The sequence below is a fragment of the Cygnus olor genome, chromosome 6 (genome assembly GCF_009769625.2).
Source record: "Cygnus olor isolate bCygOlo1 chromosome 6, bCygOlo1.pri.v2, whole genome shotgun sequence".
In the NCBI taxonomy this organism is placed as follows: Eukaryota; Metazoa; Chordata; class Aves; order Anseriformes; family Anatidae; genus Cygnus; species Cygnus olor.
Window position 1 is genome coordinate 7,315,980 of NC_049174.1, and position 15,742 is coordinate 7,331,721.

Genomic DNA, 15,742 nt, shown 5'->3' on the forward strand with positions numbered 1-15,742 from the left:
ATTGTTTTTTAAAGGCTAATCATCATCAGCAGATCTGATGAAATATTTTGTTGCAGTTTTAAACAAGCAGTTACTCTAATCAGTGATGGGCTTTGTAACCTCGTCACCTTCTTTCCCTCTTCTTCAGCAGAGGCTTTTAGCAAGCACTTAACTTTTCCTACAGCCTAATTTCTCTGCTGTTTTCCTTGAAGACTGTCCTCTCCAGGGACGACTTTTAGAGAGCAGCCCCTTCCCCACACAGGTGCCTCCACCGTCATTACGGCAGGTGGCACCAGGTTTATTTTCAGGTGCCTCAATTCGTTGGATACTCAAAACACGAGCATTCAAAGGCCTCGCACCGGGTGGGTTTATGGATTTGGATGCAAGCCCTTGGCTGTAGCAGGTTTTGCAGCCCTGAGGGCAGGGCTCGCCTCAGGGTCGCCATTTGGGAGCGCTCACGCGCCTCTCCTCAGGGGCGGTAGGGCGGGAAGGCGCGACTCCTGCTGGCCACTGACGGTTCTGGAGGGTTCTGGACATTTCTGTCCAGTTCTGGACGGTTCACGGCAATTCTGGGCGGTTCTGTCCATTTCTAGGCAACTTGGGGCAATTCTGGGCGGTTCTGTCCAGTTCTGGGTGCTTCCAGGTGGTTCTGGGGGGTTCCAGCCAGCTCCAGAGTGTTGGCTGATGCCTCTGGGAAAGGGTCTTGAAGAAAGGGAAAAAAAAAAAAAAAAGCCACCCAAACCAGCAGGAAACAGCTGAGGGAACACAAAGATCAGTGGAGCAGGTGCTCCAGGTCCAGGTGTTGGAGAGCCCGCTGTGGAGCCGGGGGAGAGCATGAGGAGGAAGGAGCAGCAGAGGGGAGCCAGTAGGGGCCAGCTGTGGCCCCACACCCTGTCCTGAGGCACAGGTAGGGGTGAGGCTGGGCCCAGGTTAATGGGGTGTGAGGGGAAGGCGGCCTCTGGGTGCTGGTTTCCTTTCTTGCTCTGCAAATCTGTTTCAACTGGCAACAAACTAATTTTCACTCAGTCTAGTCTGTTTTGCCCCTGATGGTGGTTGGTAAGCGATCTTCCTGTCTTCGTCCCAGCCTGTGAGCTGGTGGGCACTGGAGTGGGCTCGCTGGGGTGGTGATCGCAGCCCCAGCGCTGGCGGAGCTCAAGAAGCGTTTGGGCAGTGCTCTCAGACACACGGTCTGATTTTGGGTGGTCCTGTGTGGAGCCAGGAGGTGGGCTTGAGGTTCCTTATAGGACCTTTCTAACTCAGGATGTTCTGTGCTTCTGCTGTCTCCCCTGACCTCTTTGAAGAGAGAAGGTAAGGCAGCGGCAGGGGGCGGCTGGCAGCCAGTAGGGCTGCATGGACACCACAAAAATACAGGGGGCTGTGGTGTTCAGAGGGGGTCACCCTGCCTGCAGTGTGACAAAAAAATGGAGGGACCATTTTCTCCTCTCCTGGTGCACAGATGGCAGCTGGGGTCTGCTTGTTTCTGCCATGGTAGAGGACTGTGCCTGGCAGAAGCTCAGCAGTTGGTTTTCAAGGTCTTCCTAAAGTCCTTGTGCTTGTCCAGGATCAAAATAGACCTGTTGGACTATGAACACTTGTTCTGTGGCTGATGCTTGGCTTTGGGGTCTTTGTTTCTGTCTGTGAGGAACCTTGAAGGGCTTTGAAGTTGGAAGCAGCGTCACGTTCACTGGGGTGCAAACTGCGTATTGACACTTTAAAAGCTATAGATAAAGAAATATTAATGAGGAATAAGCTATGTGGGTTGAGGGTGGGCTGTTTCTGTGTTAGATTTCCGCAGCACTTCAAAAGGCCTGAGAGAGAATAGTGCCTAAGGGTTTCAGAAATGAGTAGCTATTGTTTTAGGGATGAAATCTTATTTCTCACAGGAAGCTGGGAAGCAGAGGCACACGTCTTTGGGGATATCACAGATACAAAGAGCATTTCTGTTCATGAAGTGCCCTGGTCTGCACTGGACATAGTCCTGTAAGGAGTGACATCAAAGCCTACCTTTGCCTACTCAATATTTAAAGCAGTCCATAGTAGTTTAACAGCATAGCAAGCCATGAATCTACTATCTACATACAATTCACATGTTGCGTGTATGAAATTATGTATGTGCCTCTTTATAAAAGTATGAAAATATTGTCAAACCACTGCAATGTTCCTTTCCCTTCCTAGCAACTGGCTATGCCTCCAGATAATTTAATGATGTATTTACCATCTTAGCATAAATGAGTAGAAGATCCTAATAATAAAGGGTGGAATTAAGGTGATACTTGGACGAGTCTTGTGGGGGGGTGGACGGATGACTCCAGGTCTTTTTAATCACAAGAGGAGGGGGACAGGTGGCACTGAAGGCCTTACCAGGTGTGCCTGGTCCCGGTTATGAGTGTCTGGTCTCAGCACAGTGGAAGGGAATATATGATAGCAGGGAAGAAGTAATTTTATTCAGGTGGGATCTGACCATGCAGTGAGCAAGAGGAGGGTACAGAGCCATGGAAGAAAGCCTGGATGAGAAGTGACCCACAGCTAATTCCAGGGCTCCTGCCTCCACTCGCGGAGTCAAGCTAACTGTTGCTGATCCTGTGCAGGGCCTGACCCTGTAAGAGAGGATTGGAGCTGCAGGTAGTTCAATAAGGATTTGTCTCCTGCTTTTTTACAAGGGGTACTTTTTTTTTTTTTAATATATGTATATATTTTTTAAAAGTGCAATGGATGAGGGGAAGGGTTAGGCTGTTCCTTAAGCAGTGGCATAGCCGGGGATGCTGGAGGGACCAAGAAACGTGTTGCGATGTTACTTACTGTGGGGCAAGGAGGAGAGGATTGTTGCCTGCCACCCTGCAGGGAGAAGTACATGCCTCCCTCGTAGATCTCCTTTTGCCTACTCTCTGAGGTTTGGGGATAATTTCTCAATTTAAGGGGATTCAACTGCCACTTGTGTCAGGGAAGACTGAATTTACATGTTATGTATATCGAGTATCTTACCTGTAAGGGAAATGTTGTCTTGTTTTCATGCCAAAATGAGAAAGACACAGATAAGCGTGGAGGTAAGAAAACTTTCGTAGGCAAAAATAGGTTCAGTATTTATCTAGTGTGGGCAGAATGCTGGGAACAACTGTGTGTGGATTACAATAGATGTGTCAGTGCTTTCTTCGCTGTGGTTTCTGGAACTCACAAGCTGTTTTTAGTTGGTGGTAATTTTGCCAGACTTTAATTGCTTGGGTTAATCTTTTCTACAAACACAGCCGTAGGCTGGTATTCTAAAATTCCTATTATCTTAGTCAAGGCTGTTCACCTGTTTTTAAAAACAGGGCATTGAGAATACTGCTCTGAACTACTGCGCATCCTGAAAGATTCTGGAAGCTTGTTTCTGAGCAGCTTAGTTGGTGGTGGCTGTGGCACCCAGCGTGTGGCTTTCTGCTTTGCTGTGCAAAGTTAGACTAAGCTTGGTGAAGTGTTAGGGGAATAAAGTTTGCGCAAGGTGGAAAGACCTGTTGGTTTTAGCAGGGAAAAGCCTCTGAAGAGTTGAAACCATAGGAACACGTGCTATCCCTTTCCATCTCTTAGCAATACCTGCGGGTGCAGGGTTCGCTGCCACCAAGTGACTGCCTGGCCCAGGGCTACAGTGCACAGTCAGGGTCTGAAAATGCTGCAGCTGCCTGCCCCAGGAGACACCTTCAGTGCCCTGTGGGTCTGCATTTGTGGGTCCTGCTTGTTTTTGCATAGTTCCAATGCAGAGTGGAGGGGGGGCAAATAAAACTAGGCTTTAGTGCTGGTGTGCTGTGGCCTCAGTGCGTAATGTTGCAGTCCTAATAATGATAGTTACCGTGATCCCAAGCTTGTGCACAGAGTTGCACTGGGGTCAACTTTCAGCAAAGCTGCTCTGGTGCTGAAGTTCCTTTTTAAGATAGCTTGGACTGGAAAAGGGTCAGTCACTCACAGCTTCAGTACAGCCTTTCACTCTCAGAAGGGTTCACTTGTGCTGTATCAAATAGGAAAACAGTTTGAAATATGCAGTGGATTTTGAATTATAGATGTCCAAAGCCTGCAGAAACCACTGAACCCCTCTCACTTATCATTTATAGCATCGGATCAGAATGCTTTGATTCCCCAGAGAAGGTCCTGAACATATCATGCTTAAAATTTAAAGGCATCAGGAAGGCATCCAGAGTCTCTATCTTCTTGCTTCTGTTCGTTATTGATTTGCTTGTTAACACTGTAGATAGATTGAACCGAACCCAAACACACTTGCACTGTGGATCCTAAGCGCCGTGTGCCCTGTGGTGGGATGGGTGTGCTAATTGCTGCCATGGGTTCCTGGCTGCCATCTCCTAGTGGGCTGGTTGCTCCAGATCAGCTTGAGCTGAGTGGTGCCAACGCCACTTCTGCAGCTGGAGAAGCTCCTCAAAGCAGAAATATGCAAATCTTACTCCGCGCCAGGACCAGAAAAGATCCTCTGCAGAGCAGTAGGACTTTGTCTTGGATAGCTTTCCCCATATCTGTGGGTTCACTTGCCAGGGTTCTTGACTGCAGGCTTGTGGCTATCTGGGTGGCCTCCAAGGGCACGTATTTCTATAAAGGGAGCAGATGAGAGAAAACTTAACCTAGCTTTTTCCTCTTCTGAGGAGGGGGAGAGTGAATTGTTTTCTGGAAAACATGCAGAATGCAGGTGCTGACCTGACGTTACACATCCTAAAGCTGTGAGCAACCTCATTGCACATCTGTGCTGACCCTGCTTTGAGCAGATGTTGGACTGGAGAGCTCCCGAGGTCCCTTCTACCCTAAATGATCCTGTGATGCTGTATGCCTCCCAGAAGTTTCTGGTCCACATCACTCACCCTTTCTGCCACAGGCTTTGCATACTGAGTGGGACTGGTACCGAGCAGAGATGGAAGTGCAGCCAGGGTATGAGGGACTTTCACCAGGTCCTGGGTGTCCTGGCACCCAGACCCACGGGAGTGTCCCACAGCCTGTGTTTCTCTCTGCAGGGCCAGGTTTATGGCAGGGGTCGATAGTGAGAAGAGAGGTTCCTGTGCGTCTCAGAGCCCTAGGAGGGAATGGGTTTTCTCTTTGCTACAGCCCCTCTTTCCTTTCCCTCCCAGGTGCTTGGTCTGATATTGGCAATGCAGCTGGAGTAAGGCCTGCACGCTGTGATTATTACCTGTGATTAAACCCTGAAGGAAAAGGACAGCTTTTCCACATGGGATGCTGGTATCATCTGCTGTGAACAAAAGGTAGAAGTCAACCTGTTCAGGAGCAAATCAGTCTGGATATTTGTCACCCTTCCTGAATTCTAAATTCTGTCTTTGTGCATGCAGTTTATTCGTTCCTTTAGTCCCTATTCATCTTCCCTCCTTCCCCCTTTTTAAAACTATTTTTCAGATGCCTAAATGAGCGGCTTTGCAAAACACACAGTGTGTTTTCCTTATGTTTTTGCCCAGTCTAAGAATAAATTATAGCTTAAACTTGGGAATGCTACATCTGTCACTGGTTGTAAAGCGGCCTTGAAGAATTTTGCCTTGGCAAGCCATAATTGCTGATAACTGCTCCTTTTATGCAAATCTCGGCGTGCGTGGGACTGCTAATGTGGTGGTGGGCTCAGCAGAGGCACGCAGCTGCAGCAGGCAGGACAGCTTCGCGGGCGCTGCTCTGCATTGCAATGGGATGCCCCAGGAAGCTGGTTTTTAAATAATTGTTAGGTTAGATATCTGTAAACAAGCTCTGTGGTGTTGAATCCAGCCCAGAAAAGCTGACTTGTTTAAATTCCTCCTCATCCCTAAATTGGTCTTCTGCCTTTTTTTAAAAGGCAAGGAAATTACCTTTTGAGCTGTGGTTGCTTTTATTGCCTGGCTCCCTTGCCTTTGGTGGTAAATACAACTGCAGTACGATCGCACTGCCTGCCAGCTCAGCTTGTGGAGCTCTCGCTGAATTACTACTCCCTTCTTACCTGCTGCTCCCTCATCATGGGAGCACTTACTGCTTGGCAGAAGCTGGAGGTATTAAGTCATAAGGCTGCCAGTCCTATCTTTGGCCTCCAGATGTGGTTATGGTGCTGAGCGCGTGGCCTCGCAGCCTCTGAGCTGTAGTAACCACTGCATACCCTGCAAGAAATAAGGTGACTCACCATCTTTCTGCTCCTTTAGCAAAAGTGACTGCTTAAGGGGTGGTAGCTGGGAAGAGCATTAAGGTAAGGCTGTGTGCTTTGCGGAGCATCCTTTAGAGCAGTCTCTTTTTGCTTTCATGCTTTGCTGAAGTATATTGCTGGGAACCTGACCACACAGTTAGCAGGCTCAGAGACAGGTCCTGTCACAGTAACATCTCTGAGCATCATGTGCAAACCATTAGCTAGCTGGCATCTAGCTGCCGAGGTATGCACTACCAAAACCGGAGTGATTACAGAGCACAGGGGGGCTCAGTGCAGCGCATGAAGCATATGTTCAATGCTACATAGCTAATAGTACAAATTGTAAAACCTGACTTATCTGGAAGGGTCAGCAAGCAAGGCAGCTGGGCAGCTGCCTGGCAGTTGTGTGGCTGTGTCTCTGCAGCCTCCTGTCAAAGGCTGATTCCAGCATGTGGATGCTCCGCTGGGGCTGGCACTTAGCATACTTCTCCCCTTCCTCTTGCAGGGTACAACAGAGGTCCTGGTTGCCAGCGCAGGATGTGATGCAGAGGTGTAAACCCAGCAGGAGAAAACAGCTCAGGTTTGGTAAGTCTTTGTTCTCGGTTTGTTAACCAGGGAATGACTGAGTGGGTATTTGTTGTTTGTGCTGCAGTGGCACTTCCCTGGGTGCTGCTGTGGGAGGCTCCTCACGCTGGGAGGTGGGATGCTGGGCATGGATGTGCCTTGCACGTGAGAGCCAGGCATGTGGTCTCAGGGAAGGAGAGGGCTCTGCGTCATCAGCTTGGGAACGTGTCCTCCAGCGTGGCCCTGCTGGGAAACTGCAGAGTGAAACTGGCTGCTGAGTGAAACTTCTGCCCCTTTACAACCACTTGTAACCCCGAGTATGACAGATAACACTCTGCTGCAAATCTGTGTGGAGCAGTTGCCACAGGGAGGGAGATGGGGAGCTCTCAGAGGAAGCCTGAAATTAGACATCACCCAGATGTTCTGAATGAATCCAAGCCATGTGGTAAGTAAGCCATTTAAAAATACTTCAGGAGAGAGAGGCTATCCTTCCTTTTTACATGTGATGGGGTTGTTTTCCTTGGAGAGTGTGGTGGCACTCTATGGGACGCAAGGTAGTGCTGACCTCAGTGTGTGCATCTGCTGTACAGGGATATGTGTTATCAGCTTGCACCCCTGGGACTTCTGTTAGCTGGCTCCATTTGCATTACCAGCAGCTCGCAAGAGCAGAGGCAATATTTTGTTGCTGTAGTTGAGTTTGGTAGGTACAGTTATCAATGCCACCATGTTTGTGTCTTCTCATTTATCTGTTCATGGCCAAGCTCCTCCTACTTTGTCAGATTTCACTTGGTGAAGAAGAAATAGGGTCTTGATTGTACTCCAGTGTCTGCAGGGAGCATATCAGCCTGGGTAGTTCCTGCTGGCTCCTGCTCTGTTTCCATTGTCTGTGCTGCAGCAAGCTCTTTGCTCCTGTTTGCTGGCACACATGTGTGTGATACCACTGCTGCAGGCTGAGCTGGGGTACAAAGGCCACAGTAAAACACAAATAGCACACCTTACTTTTTCCTGGCTCTTTGCATCCATCTGGGGGGTGGTTTTCATCTGTCTGTTTACAGCACAACTGCATGAAAACTTTGGGGCAGCATTGCTGTACAGCAGCATGATGTGTGGGGCAAGGACGGAGGATTAAGATTAAATTAGGTTGTTACCCCCATCTGGTCCTCGTTCTGCCTGCAGTGCTTTCTGGGTTTGGGCCACTAATTTAGCTCTTGCCTGTGAAATTGAAAGAAGATGCAGGTCTTATCACTGCGCTGTTGCATCTGTCAAACTTCATACAGTGTGTCTGGGCTTCTTTGGAGGCAAGGTGCACACAGTTTGAACCATGCCTTTGCAAAACAGAAAGCAAAGGTGACAGTGGGGTCATCCTTGTGAACCCTGCTAACGAACTGATTACTGCCTTTCTAGTAGCTAGAATAGCAATGGCGGAAAAAAAAAAACTGTTTGAAAGCTTGGAGACAAAAATCCCTTGAAGGCAGGGTTTTCACAGGAAGGGCTGAATATGAGGTGAAATAAATTTTACTGTGATTCTCTCCACTTGTTCTAGACATGTAAATATTGTATGGGTAGCCTATATTAATTACCTAGGGGTCTTCATTATAGTCTGAGGAGACCAGGAATAGTTGGTAGGATTATGCCCATTAAGGAATGATTATACCCATTCTACAGATGCGCCATATAGATTCACAAAGGGAATCATTTTGCTTAACAAAAGTTCTGAGGTTATGGTAGTTTGGAGTCCTTGCTCTTCCCAGCAGTATCTCCCTGGCATAGGAATGCACCAAGCATTTTGCTTGGAGACTAAAGGAGAGCGTTAAGGGAAAAGGAGTATTGAAGCTTGCCAACCAGAAATGGTGTCTCATGTACCTGACAGAAGTCAGTGCCATCAGATGTCTTGGCTGGCAAGCACACAGCAAGACAAAGAGAAGCATCAGATCTTTGTGTGGTTAACAAAACAGTCAGTAGTGAAAGGGGGAGGACTTGGGGGAATTCTGAAGGGACAACACTCATGGTTAAGGCTACCAAACAGCTTGCAAAGGAAGAACGTTCCTTTGTAAGGAAGGAATTTCCCCCCAGCAGCTTTTTCTGCAGCACTGATTTCATTTCTTTTGCTCTGGAGAAGCTGGTGTGTGTGCTAGCTCCACCAGTGTTTGTTCTGAGTCACAGTGGTGCTCCTTGGGCCTGGCGTTTCAAAGCCTTTGCACTGCTGCCGTTACAGCACACGATAGATTTGCCTGGAGGAGAACATTGCATGGGCATACACTGAAGTGTGACTCCAAAATGCTGCGTTTAATATTGTCTAAGACCCCTGCAAAATATAATGAGAGCAGATAGCACATCTAGTCTGTTCCCCTAATAACCACGTATTCTTCAGCTAGCAGTAGCTCTGAGGCAGGTTTCTGCAGGATGATGAAATTAAGTAGGTAGTTTAAAATTCCTGGTGTAATCATTGATTTTTCCTGTTGAGACAGTCCTGGTTTAGACCAGGAAACCAGGGAGGTGGGAGCCTTTGTGAGCTCCTGTGGCAATGAGCAGACCAGCCAGGGCACCCGTGTGTAAGTGGAGGTTACCTCTGGGCCTGGAAGATCACCACAGACCTTACTGGGAGCTCAGTCTTGTCGCCCACGCTGTGTTTAGTGAAGAGGTCACTCAAGCGAGACAGAGGAAAAGATGCTCTCGATGGTCCAGCTCCCTGACTACAGTAGTGCATGTAATTATCTGGAAACAAATAGGGCTGTAGATACCTCCCATAGTCACAGGCAATATTGAACAAGTGGTCTGCTTAACGGGGGCTGTACATACAAAACCATCAGCCTATTCAGCTACGTGGATGACTGGGCCCTTTTTATGTATATAAATCTGCAAATGTGTAGTAGGTTGTAAAATTTATGAGCACTTCAGCCCTTATAAATTTTTATCAAGTGTGGCCTTTAAAACCAAAGGTTTTTATTAGTATTACATGCACATTTTCATTATTGTTAACCCTCTGCTCACTCTTTGCATTATGGAGGGAGTGGGAGTAGGGAGAGAAAATAAACCCTAAAGAAAAGGTAAAGAGAAGATTTAGTTCATTGGATGAAAGTAGTGTAACCACTTTCAGGCCCACAGATTGGTGGACTAAGGCCTGATATTAAAGATTATATAATCCAGATGGGAAGAGTTTGGAGGAGGACATTCCCATTAAATTTTAACTGCCCGATGTAGTGTCGCTAAAATAAAATGTGTATCAAATAAATCACTGTTTACTATAGCTAGATGGAAATCTAATGCTTTTTTTTTTTTGGCAAGAATTTAACTCAATAAAGAACGTAAGACATGGTGAGGTTGAAATAGGCTGGCCTGACATTTTGAGGAAGGGAGTAGTAACGTAAGCCTTAATTCTGCATCTTGCTGCTCCTTCTTCCCTTTATCTGTGACTTGGATGTCACCCAAAGGAGTCCAGCCAAAGCACATGCAGAGCTGGGGGTGCCTGAGATCAGGTGAGGATGAAGCAATGTAGAGCAGGGCTGCAGGGCAGAGGCACTGCAGATCACCAGGGACCCTGGGGAGAGTCACAGGGGTACACAGGACATTGGATTCTCACAGACTTGTTGATGGGGCACAGAACCTTATGCCAGTGCAGTGGGAGGATAGCCATGCTCTGTTGCAGGCTTTGGATCAGTTCTCATTCCCAGGAGTGAAATTCATAGAATCATGGAGTGCATCATATCGTAAAAGTTCATCATATGTTCTCATGCCTCTGTTTGTCTCTCTTCCTATGCTTGCTTTTTCTTCTGTGGAGTGGAGTCCTTTTTTTTTTTTTTTGGTAAAGGAAAAACTGCTAGGATTACGTCCTATTACTTAAAGTGCTTGTTCTGCTACATGTACACGGAAATTTAATTATATTGGGCATATGAAAGATGCATGAATGTTTGGTTTTGGGAAGTATGCCAAGGATATCTTCTGCATGTGTAGCTGTTTGATGTAGGCTTGTGCATGGTAATTGAATTACTGATCAAGTACTGTATCAATGAAATAATCTTGGTAAATTCTGTGTACTTGAGTAACTATAGCCTTGAGGCTGTAGTAATGGGAGTAACCCTGTTACTGATTTTTGTTGTTGTTGAATGTGCATATTTCATACCTTTTAGTAAGAATGCCCTTTATCTGTTTCTGTGTCCTTCAGAACTCAGGTTTTTCTTTCAGTCACTTGTGAAGGGTTTTCCTGTCACTGCTTATACTGGGGGACTTCTCAGATGTCCTTCTCACGGCCTGCTGCTGCCTTCCTCCTCAGCCACAGGGAATTCTGCTGCAATGTTGCTCCGGTTAAACACTCTCTCTGCTTTCCCCCTCCCCATCCCACGGCCCTTGTGGGACAGGAAAAGCAGGACATTCTCTTTTTCTTCTCACTGCTTTCCATACAAAAAGTCCTCGCTCTAATTCTCTGGGGTTTTGTGGGAAAGTCCATTTACATCTCCATTCTTTCTGCTCCATCTGTCCTTATCTACCCTTCACATTGTCAGGGAGACTTCCTGTTACAGGGCAGGGACATGGCAGTCACAAATGTGTCCTCAATGTGTCCCGGGTGAATTATTCCAGGCCAGAAGCGTGCATTGTGCCAGATGCGGGCTCACAGAGAAGTGTGTAACTCCTTACTTCATCTCTAAGAGACAAATGGGACCAGGAGAAGTGAGTCCATGAAGATACTGTTATTATTAGTATGGTTTCAAAAGTAATTAGTTTGTCTTTCCCCTCCTTTCTTGTATGTTATTTCTCTCCTCTCCACTAGGCTGCTCAGTAGGTAGGCTCTGGTGCAAGGGGCAGCTAAACTGATGTTCTTCACAATGTCACTATCTAAGTGCAGAAAAAAAACATCTGAAGAAACAGCGTCATCCTGGGATCACTTTCTGCAAACTGTTGTTGCAGATGCTGCCAGACAGCATAGGATGGCAAATATAGTAGCTCATGACAGTAAATCCATGTAGATAAGATGCAGCCCACTTCCATATGAGGACATGTATGGTATGCGGTGGATAGACTTGGGTAAAAGTTATTTTGCAGGCCTTCATTATGGAGTTGATCCGAATTCCGAAGTGAGGTCTGAGCACTTACTTTGCACTTTTCTTAGAGCAAAGCTGTTTACTTCACCCTTGTCAGTACTAGACATGACTTACAGTATAAATGGCGATAAACTACATGACTGATAAAGGTCATTCAAACTCAGTTTTGGACATAAGCATTATACATGAATTCCTATGGTATGCCATTGGCAAGAAAAGTGGTCTTAAAAATGGACCCAGAGCTTGTGTCTTGAAATGCATGATTTATGAAATGCACTCAGTCGATTCCTTTTGATATTTTAGAGACTGAAGATTTTAAAGAAAATGTCTGACTTCTTGAAATCATTCATTGTTCATTGCATTATGCATTGTATTGTTACAAGTTGGATCTGATGCGCTCCTTTAGCAGCTATAGTCCCTGGTGGCATGTTTCAGCAATTTCTTCATGCTTTCAGGAGGTTTTCCAGTAAAACTGAACCTCAGCATCATGCTCAAGAGATGAGGTGTGCAGAACCTGCCTTTGCTCAGCTGGAGCAACAGCGCTTGGGGATGTATTAAGAATTTCTCTTGGATGCAGCCGATGCATGGGGAATTGAGTGACCACTCTTCAGGTTTCACAAACAAAAGCTTGCCTCTGGATGAGAACCGCCTGATCACTGAAATAAATCCTTCAGTGATTAGAGTCTCCTGGCAAGAGCTGAGCAGGTCTTGGACTGCACAGCCTGGCTTGGGAGGGAGGAAGAATGTCAGGGAGATGTGGTGAAACCTCTGCTTAGCATTGCGCTGCCCTGTCCAAGGGAGAATCGCATGCTTCACTTTGTTGCTAATGGGTCTCTTTCTGCAGTTGCAGCTGCCAAAATCAGAGGGTCGGGTTTTATTCTTTCTCTGGGTCTTGTTGCTTTTGTTTTGTTTTTTTTTTTTCTTTTTTTTCCTATTTAAATAAAAGAGGAAAAAGAAAAATCAAAATAAGCAATTACCAGACATGAGTATGCTTCCACTTGCTGCTTCTGTCCACATTTTTGAGAACTCAGATGCAAATTCCCCACTAGCAAGAAGAATCCACTGTTAGTTCTTTGATCCCTATTAGGGCTGATGCGTGAAACAAAAGAGGGAGGAATGTTTGATTTTCTTAAACTTAGATGACCCTATAAAAGAGACACTAGAAACAATGTCTTCACTAATAAACTGAACAAAAGTGATGTAAATACTTCCAAACACCAGTTTCTAGATAGTGATCTAGCAAGCTGAACACTGCAACTGTTCATTCTTTGAGGTGAGAAAAGCCAACGTTTGACATTACATCTATAAAAACATCTTGTTTCTTGTCACTGATAGTAGGTGGTGCAGGAACTTAAATTTCAAACTGTTTTTTTCCACCTTCTTTTCTTTCCCAAACTACTTTTTGTGGCATTCCACCTTGATGCAATCAAACTATAGTTTCATTCACTTCTTTTTAATGTTTCATATTAAATAGAGCAGCCAAGGGAGAAAAACAGTCATCTGAGGCTATATTGTATCATTCTTGGTCCACTCCTTTAAGTCTTTGTTTTTTCAAATCTTCAGAATATTTAATTGCGTTTTCAGGTCAGGATGTTGTCAGGACAGAACCTGTAGTGGTTGCTTGAGTGTGGAGGACACTGCATGTGACGGGACGTCTCGGTCTCGCCTTCCTTAACAAGGGTGCAGGTGTGAGCCTCCCAAGCATCCATCAGCACTCGCCCTCTCCCTGCTTCCACAGACCTGGAGCAAGTCTCTGTTTTCTCCTGCTGCTTGTGTCTCCCAAATGTAAATGAACACAAATCTCTCGCAAGGGAGCGAGTGCTGCACAGGCCTGCTGCATCACCAGCATCTCTAACTGCTGAGAGGATGCCTGACCTCAGAGGAGCGTGTTGACTCAGAGCAGCAGGGGGCACAACCTAGCTCTCTGCGCTTTCTCTGTCTGCCGTATTAACTTGATTCAGAGTGGCAAGATTATGGTTTGGGGACTGCTACCTAAACACCAGGCAGAAGGCAGTAGCAAAGGTGCATTTATGGTTATTTTTACACAATTCCGTGGCCAATGAAAATTTCTGAAGTCTGTATAATGCTTTTCACCCAGGGTCACTGATGTACAGATTCTGCTAGACCTTTAAAATCAGCAGTGCCTCGGGCTTAGTGGTGCTGTCACTTCCCTTTACCCCTGGCTTTTTCCCAGTCTCGTACAGTTCAATACTTGCATCTCCCTCACCACTGCTGTGCAATTTGGCTCCAGTTGCACTAAAGCCCTGAGGCCAATTCTTTATAAAAATCAGCCAGTAGTATCACTGGGTGCTGTTAGTTAAAATGCAGCTTTGGCTAGCTTTTTGCCACAAGAAAACATCCCTGTATGACCTGGGCCTTGGAAGGGGTTGTCGTGCAGCTTCCCCTGGACTTCTGTGCCATCTGGGAAAGGGGAGTGAGACTGTGCCAGACTTGTGCCCTCTTCATTGCCCCTGTCCTCCTTCTTGGAAGAGGGGTGGTGCCCCTTGCAGGTAGGCAATCTTGCTCCTGCAACAGGGAAATAAATTTTCTCAGTGTTAATGAGATTTTGAGTCCCTTTCGTGTCATGGGATGTAATTTTAATAGCACCCAATTATCTGTTTTTAAAGATGCCTTTTAAACTATGCCTTCTCAAGAGGCTTTAAAGAGGCCTCCTAAAAGGCTGTGTTTTTTTATTTTTAATAAAATGAAAGTTATTTTATACTCCTGAAAATGCTCTGATTTCCTATTGCCTCCCACCTAGAGAAGATGGAGAAGAGATGCCCAAGAAGATGAGCTCTGCTTCCTCCTTTGGGAGCATGGTGAAGGGCTGGGCAGAGCTGGCGCTGCTGGAGCACCCCTGTGCTGGCCTGCGGGGAATGTGTCTGTGTCCTGCGGTGGCCGGGCCACAGGGGCAGCAGAGATGGGCTGGTGTTAGACTGCCCTCAAATCACATTGTACCTGATTATTATTTGCAAGGTTTCCTGAAGAGTCAGGATGTTTCCAGTGCACAAAACTGGCATTGAAGATGTGTTAACTTCACTAACTCTTTTCAGAGATTTATGGCAGGTGTTTTAAAAAGGGAAATAGATGGTAAAAATAACCAGTAATAAAGGAAAGAGAAAGAAAAGGAAGAAGCAGCTCCCCCTCTACCCAAACCCAAGAAGTTAAATTGTTCATGCAGAGCTATGAATAGATTTCAGGGAATTGCCGTTTTGAGGGATCTGCATTATTCTGAGATTAGAAAAAGCAGTAAATGAGTTTGTTAAATTTCTTGGAGATTCTGTTGTTGTTCTATATGTTAATTTCAATTTCTAATCTAATTAAAGTATTTAGTTTAAAAGTGCCGTAAAAGGAATTCTTGAAATGCTTTCCAAGGCGTATTTAAACATTAAAGAAAACAAAATGACAAGCCTTGTGATGCAGTGTGTCAGGTATGTTGTCTCAGAAGGAGTATTTCAAATAAGTGGTCATGTTTAAAAACCTATGTGAACAGCACCCTTCAAAAGCCTGTGGTAGAAAGGTAGTCCATGGAGATTGCTACTAGAGAAAATATTGCGCTGCTGATGCTTACTTACACTTTCCTCAGCAAAATGAGCTAATGAGACCGCTTCAGCTTTCTGTGCTCTTATGAATGCTAACTTCATTGTTTAAAATGTAAATAAGAGTGGGAATGTTATTAAATAAACATGGTAAACAGTTTGGCTGTCCCTTAGGGAGTGGTTGCTACTGCAGTGTCCAAGTGGAGGTAATGGGCAGGTTTAGTGAAGGGAAGCTATCATTAGTGGTTTCATTTCACATGGAGATTAATAACCATACTTTCTATTCCTTTCTTGTTACATTAAAATTTAGTTACAAAAGCAAATAATCTGTTTTTATGGGATAAAAAAAAACCAGGAGAATAGAAGCTCAGGAGCAACTGTCTTGGGGTAACGTGCAGAAGGATGCAGTTCCTAATGCAGATAGAGGAAAACATTTATTGGTTTCTTCACCCTAGAGCTGACTCAGTAGAAAAGTCTTGGCTAAATACGTGCTTGTTTGTGTG

At 45.8% G+C, this 15,742-nt stretch overlaps 1 long non-coding RNA gene across 2 annotated transcripts in view; it reads left to right on the forward strand.

The window, feature by feature from the left end:
• The first annotated feature begins 316 nt into the window (after positions 1-316).
• Positions 317-15,742, forward strand: part of LOC121072593 — a 35,922-nt gene continuing 20,496 nt past the window's right edge. The window contains exons 1-4 of one of the 2 annotated variants that reach the window (XR_005821331.1): positions 317-341; positions 728-886; positions 5,079-5,210; positions 6,606-6,685. This is a non-coding gene — a long non-coding RNA (uncharacterized LOC121072593). The other variant, XR_005821330.1, reaches the window with a different exon arrangement.